At 48.3% G+C, this 6858-nt stretch overlaps 1 pseudogene across 1 annotated transcript; it reads right to left on the reverse strand.

Annotated features, from left to right (window-relative positions):
* Positions 1 to 1061: 1061 nt before the first annotated feature.
* LOC310922083 (adrenodoxin, mitochondrial-like) lies at positions 1062 to 6858 on the reverse strand (annotated as a pseudogene). The gene is made up of 4 exons (XR_014592773.1): positions 6851 to 6858; positions 6398 to 6655; positions 1864 to 1988; positions 1062 to 1435 (listed from the first exon to the last, which is right to left on the reverse strand). The product of XR_014592773.1 is annotated as an adrenodoxin, mitochondrial-like (transcript).

Below are 6858 nucleotides of genomic sequence, written 5' to 3' on the forward strand. Positions count from 1 at the left end.
ATGTCCTCAGCCACTCCTCATAAGGCTTCCCCTCCAGACCTTTCATCATCCTCATGGTCCTGCTCTGGACCCTCTCTAACAGAATAATGTTTTTTTTATATTCAGTGCCCAAAACTACATGCAGTATTCCAGATGAGGCCCCACCAGTGCTGAGTACAGCAGGACAATCACCTCCTTTGATCAGCCGGCAGTGCTGCACTTAATGCAGCCAATCAAATTTCCATCCAACTCATTCTATTCCAGCCAGGCTCATGGTACCAGAACAGTGCATCTTGTAGGTCTAAAAGGTTCATTATTAGAATTTTATTTGACACATAAGATAGTGCAGCAATGAGAAAATTTAACTTTTGGAGAAAGTGGCTGCTCCCAGCACAAAACAATTCAGGGACTCAAAACATCTCAAGTTCATAGAAGTGGTTCCTGCTTACAGGAACTGTCAGCACACAAATGTCCTCAGTATGCTCTTGCCTACCAAACTCAAGTCACCTGCATCACCAAGCCCATCAGTACACTGTCTTGCAAACAGCAATCTCTTAAGCTCCCCAAATTGGAAAAGCCTGTTCCACTTTTAAAGAGCCAAGCCTTGCAAAATTCTCAGCAGTTACTCAGAACAGCAGAATTCTTAAATTTCAAAGGAGAAAGCAAGTCGCAGAGCAGAAATATTTACTGACACCCACCCAGAGAAATATAAAGCCATACACTTGAATCCAGTTGTGTTCAGTAGAGCATTTAAGCACATAAAATATGTACCAAAGACCCTATTAAACATGATGCCTTGTTTAAATAAGAGATTTGCCAAACATGCCTTTTATACTGAATCAGACTTTTATGACCTACTGCAAGGCAGTCACAAAAAGCAATAGTGTCAACCAAAAGCTAAGTACCCTACCACGCCTAAATGAGGATGTAAGGTGTGCAGCAGTCGTTTCCAGTTACTGTTTGCTTTGCTTTCCAAGCTCCAGCTGCCTCCTCATGTCTGACACATCCATGGGGACCCTCACTGTCAGACCATCCATCGACTTCTTAATGCACACCTGGCAGCAAAGGCGCGATCTGAGAAGAAAACATGAAGTGAGGCTCCTCTGTTCCCAAACTAAAGGGAGAAATTCCCCACCCACACTGGGATGTCTGGTTCAGGATGGGTTTTCACTAAAGCTCCTGTTAAAGATCTGCTGTGCCTCAAGAAAAAGCAGCTCTCAAGGCACAGTTATAATACAGAATGAGCCCCATCCCCTTGGAAAGAAGTGCCACATGGTGAGAATCTGCCTTAGAGGCTTGAGGATCTCCTGTGATCAGCAGGGAGGCTTATGTGTGAGTTCGTATGCCAAGTCCAGCATGTCTAGCTCTTCATCTGAGATGGCATCAAGCTTTTGGAAGGTGTCCTTGTCAAAGATGAGGTGGCAGGTAGAACAGGTTAATGTCCCTTCACAGGCACCTGGTGGAGAAACAAGGGAATGAGAGCAAATCAGGAAAAATAAGGGGGTAAGAGAGACCATCTTTAGGAACAGTGTGAGAAAAGGCCCTTTAACAGATCTGGAGCATGTCAAAAGAGATACTAGGAAACACAACAGATGGATGCAGTTTCCAGCCTGCCTCTTCTCTGGGAGAATCACCATCAGTTTTCAAATTTTTACATCAACTCTATGCAGCCAAAAGCACTGACAGAGGCTGCTGGAATGCCAGTGGTGACCCTGTGAGGTTACATTGCCATCTCAGCATGGTGAGCCACCCAGCAAACAGCTGGTGGGGAAGGGAAGCTTGTTTATGGTCTTGGCAGAACACAGTGGCATGTGTACTGCTGCACTATTCCTAAGTACCCACTGGCCCTAACAGCACATGTACATATCCTGCTGCAACACCTACCAAATCCATCAATGGCCAAGTTGTGATTGACTACCACTTCCAGCAAACTCTCCCCTTCTTTGGCTGTGGTCATAAGTCACTCTCCATCCCAATTTATAAAATGCACTGTCACCTGATCCTCAGAGCTGTAAGACAAATTTGCAAAAATCAGAGGAGTCCACCCTTTTATGCATATCCAAAATTGAGGTATTTTGGCTGAGTGCTAGAGACATGGCACTTAGAGGGAAATATGCACACAAACACTTTCTCAAAGGATTATGCAATACACGTGAGAAAAAATTCAAATTATCAGTTCTCAGTGGCAGGCAAATCTGAGTTGCCTCAAAATATTTCTCACTTTATCAAACAGCCCACAGAATAAATGTCTCTCTGTGCACAAACAAGTGCAGGTGTTCTGCCCATGCTGCCCCTGCTTGGGCTGGCTGGCAGAGGGAGCATTTGTAGGCAGCCAGAGCATTTGCAAGTCTCAGGCCTGGGATGTTAATCCTGGGTAGAGTGATGCAATAACAAGCAAAGTGCTCAGGATCAGATACTAATCTAGCAAGAAGGGCTGTTATCATTCATGTTTTGCTTCCCCTTCCCAAGAGGATTACTTGATGATTGTTCCTTTTCTGCTGCTTTTTCTTCCATGAAGTGCCCACTCATATCCTTAACTCCATCACAAGGACCCTTCTTGTGGTGACATGCCCAGCCCCAGTTTACAGAGCTACCGGGCTGAGTAACTTCCTCTGAGCTGATGTGATCCACGCTCAGGAAAAATTGCTAGTTATTTTGACAGCCTGCAAGATTTAATCTGGCCAAGAGTTAGGAACATGGCTGAAAGAAATGAAATTTGGAGAACTGAAACCCTTGATTGTCGTAAAATAAGTGTATTAATATTTAAATGTAATAATACTAAATTGTAAAATTGTAATGTAACAGTAAAGAGCCACCTCCGTGGTCCCCCTGGGGGGGCAGTGGGGGGGGGCCTGCTTGGTCGCTGGAAACTGCCTGCAGCCCCCACCCCCACCCCCGACGCCGGAGCGGGCTCGCCCGTCATCGGGGAGCCTGCCCCCCCCCAGACACCGGAGCGGGCCGCCCGCCGCCGGGGCCGGGGGAGGGGGAGCTTGCCCGCCCGCCACCGAGGCCACGGGAGAGCCCCCGTGGCTGCTGGCGTGCCGCGCGGCTCCCACTTGGCTCCCCGGCGCTGCCGCTCCTCCATACCCACCGTGGAGACCCCAGCCGCCAAAGAAGCCGAGAGTGAGTGGGGCCGCCTCGGCCCCAACCCCCGCTTGCTGCTGCCGCGGGCTCCTGGCTCCCAGCGCCCCCGCGATCCCTGCCCGCAGCAGCCGCCATTGTGAGTCTGCCCCGGGCTGCCCCACCGCCGCTGGAGCCGCGCTCCCGGACTCCTCGCCACTGCCACCACCGCCGGAGCCATGCCGCGTCCCCCGGCAGCCGCGGGGCCGGGCGCTCCCGCCAGACCGCCACTGAGCAGCCAGCCACCGCTGCAGACCGACGGGGCTGCCGAGCCACCCCGCCCCGGCGCGGCTCCCGCCGCCGGGCAGCCAGCCGCCGCCGCAGACCAACGGGCCAGCCGGCCCCATCCCACCTCGGCCCGAGCCCAGCGCGGAAAAACCCCAAGCCCGCCACCATCGAAACCTCCGAGACGCCTGCTCCCCGAGCGCAACCAGCTCGCCAATAACTGTTGCGAAACTAACCACGAGGCTGCTGCAGGCTGCTGCAGCCCCTGCCCCAGACCCCGTAGAATATGCAAATTAGAAATCCCAGGTGCATCTTGGAACCCTTTTTAACACCAAAAACCCCTTATAAAAATAAACCTAAGTAAGATTTAAACCCACAAGAACCAATACTGGGCTGGGTGTACCCTAGAGCATCAGTGGAACTGATTAGTCCAGTTTTTGTAACTCACTGTTACTTAAAAGTACCAAACCAGGAGTGAGACCCCAAGGCAAACAAACGGAATTCAGAACTTCTCGGAGACTCCCGACGAGGGAGGAGTTCTCCAGCCCTGCTGAACTTCCTGCTGCAGAGCTGACCAGGACCCTCCTCCTCAAGGGCGAACCGGGCTGCCAAAACCCCTTGAGCCACCATTGTAAGAGCTGATTAATAAAGGCATTTTAAGGAGAAAAATATTATCTCCACCCATTCCATTTATAACAATGGCCATCAGCTTCTCTTAATGATAACTTGCAGAAAGGGCATCTACAAATGAGAGGGAAACAGCATCCAGTTCATCTCCTCCTGACCAGGCTCTCACACCAATCTGGAGAAGGCTGCTACCCTGACAGCAGTGTTCAGAATTTCTCACCAACACGGTATATTCTGAGACTATTATATTTGCCAGAAGAAGTACATGAGCAAACACTGTTTTTTTCTTAGTGTACATACCAAATACTCACTTAGATATAGGAGGTCCCAGTTACCCAAAGGTCCCACCTCCTGGGCTGAAAGAAGGCAGCACCCTGGAGGTGGTTGGGCCTTTTGCCCAGTAACTCTCAGTGTGGCCCTGCCCAAGTGCCCATCATCCCAAAGCCCAGGGCATTCTCCAGTGGCAGAAGCTTCTCTTTCATCAGGCTGACAGCATACACCACCGTTTTCTTCATAAAGACACCTACAGATATTTCTTTGTAAATACACAATTTAAAGATTAGTCCTCAAATGTCAAAACAAAATAAAACAATCCTCGTTTTTGATGGATCAGAGTAATTTATTCCGTTTGTATGGCAAATAGGCATGTTTCTAGGCAATGTTTGGTTTATCTTTATGGGTGAAATAACTTGTTACACAATAGAAATGGTAAAGTGATAGAATTCTACTTAGTGCTGCAACCAAATGGATTTTTCAGTTGGATAATGAGAGATGACTGTCTGCAGACACTGCTGGATCCAAAAATCCTGAAAACTGTCCACACATTTATTGTCAGAAAACTTAATCTTCTTATCCTTGAGGCACCTAGAGCTTTAGCCAACATTAGTTGCTAGAGAATCTCTGCACCAACCTCCCACAAATCCAGTTCCCTGCAGTTCCTCTGAGTTCCAACCTTGCTTTGGCTGTTGCTGCCAGTTACATGGGCCCCAAGGTAGCCAAGCTGCAGCCAGGGACAGCACACAGGGTGTCCAGTTAGGTACAAGGAAGGACAGATGCTATTGTGAGACATCCTGCATGACTCTGGATAAGCCTGGCTGCAGAGTTCACTCTTCTCAAGAGCAGGGATGATGCCAAGCACTCCTGACCATGATGCAGAGAGCACCTTCAAGCAGCTTCCCTCTATGCTGGCTGAAGGGAACATTTAAGGTATTTGGCTGTGTTCTCAATATTTGGGCCTCTGTTGGGGGCATAAACCCAGTGTGATGACTCCCCGTTCTCATTGTTCAGTTCAGTAACAGACTGACTTGCATACTGGTCTCATTGTCTTTATATCACTCAAATCGATCTCAGGCTCAAGTCTCCTCTGAAAGACTCCTGCTTTTGAGTACCCAAAGCTGGAAACAAAATCTGCAGCTTTTTATTTTATTTACTTTTGAATTTGCTTATTGGTGTTTTTAAAGCAATGAAAAAAATCCTTTCACATTTTGTTAGGTAATTTTGAACCAGGATTAAAAAAAAAAAAAAAAAACCACCAAAATTGGTTAGACTAAATTTTGCTTCATTTAGTCTGAACTATTTTACAATGGCATCACTGTCACAGGATACATGGTCAGAGGTTTGGAAAGATCTTATCAGGATGTGATAAACTCAACACTGAAAATTCAGTGTATGCCAACTGATTATTCCCTTTTAAAAAATAAAATCTCAAACCTTTTGTGACACAGGAGGTGAAGGAGATTTCAAGAAAGTAGTTCTTCCCCATCAATGTTTTCCCTACAAGATACTTTCCAAGCCATACAAAACAGCAAGAAGCCTACAAGTACTCCCAGAGATAATTTCATAAGCAACAAACCAATTAGAAAGAAATCCCATTGATAATGAGTCTTCATAAATCCCACCAAGCAGGGTTATCACTATGACTTTTCTCTAAGGTCAGATAGCAAAATGGTTTATTGTATTTTCTGCAATGTTGGTTGGATCTCTCTCTCTCAATGCCTAGCAGATTACAGTCTGACTCAGATCATACTAGTCTAGGAGATACACAAATTACATTTATTTTACCATCTCTTCCTGAACTATCCCTAAAGCAGACAGAGGAAAGGCTGGCAGGGAGCCTGCAGTAGTTCTTGCTGTGGAAATGGGCCCAAGGACTCTTGTGCCTCTTTGTCACCTTCACAAGCTGGTTCCCAGCCATTAGCTGTGGCCCCCACAGCTCTGGAGGCAGGACTAGCACCTCTGACAGGTCCCCACTGCTCCAGGGACAGGAAGTAGCACCTCTCAGACTGGGTCCTGGCACCATCTTCCTCCCATCAGCATCTGCTCACCTAAGGTGATGGTCTCATCCCTCACATCCCACAGGCCATGGCTTCGCTCCTCTTCCTGTCACGGGGTAAGGCAGAGGTGCATGCCCGTCCTGTTGGATGCAGCAAGGTAGCATTTGACTCACCTTGATTCCCTAGGGGCAACCTGGAACCTGTGCATGGAGCTGAAGCCTCTTTCTGACCACCACTTTGCTGGGCTGTGGTGCTGCTCAGTTACACCACAGAGAAAAATGAGGTGAATTTTGCTCACGTTCAGCCCACTCCTCAAGGGCCGCATGAGCCCCAAGATGCTGTGAACCATCCTGCTGCTCTGGGCCCCGCTCCATGTCCCCTGAGCTGTCCTTTGATGCAAGGACAGCTTGATTAGGGACTTATATATACAACTGGGGAGGATGGGGGGAAGGAAAGAAAAAAAGAGAAAAGAGTAGTACAGCCTCCCTGGGGGTGGAGGGAGGGAGGGAGGAGGGAGGGGAAGCAGGAAGGAAGAATGGGCAAAGGGATTGTGCTTGGATCTTGCTGCAGTCCAGCCCATCAGGGCATGGGAATTGGTCGAAACACAGGAACATGTGAAACATCACCTCCACAT

This window comes from Zosterops lateralis (genome assembly GCF_965231275.1).
Source record: "Zosterops lateralis genome assembly, chromosome: W".
NCBI lineage: Eukaryota > Metazoa > Chordata > Aves > Passeriformes > Zosteropidae > Zosterops > Zosterops lateralis.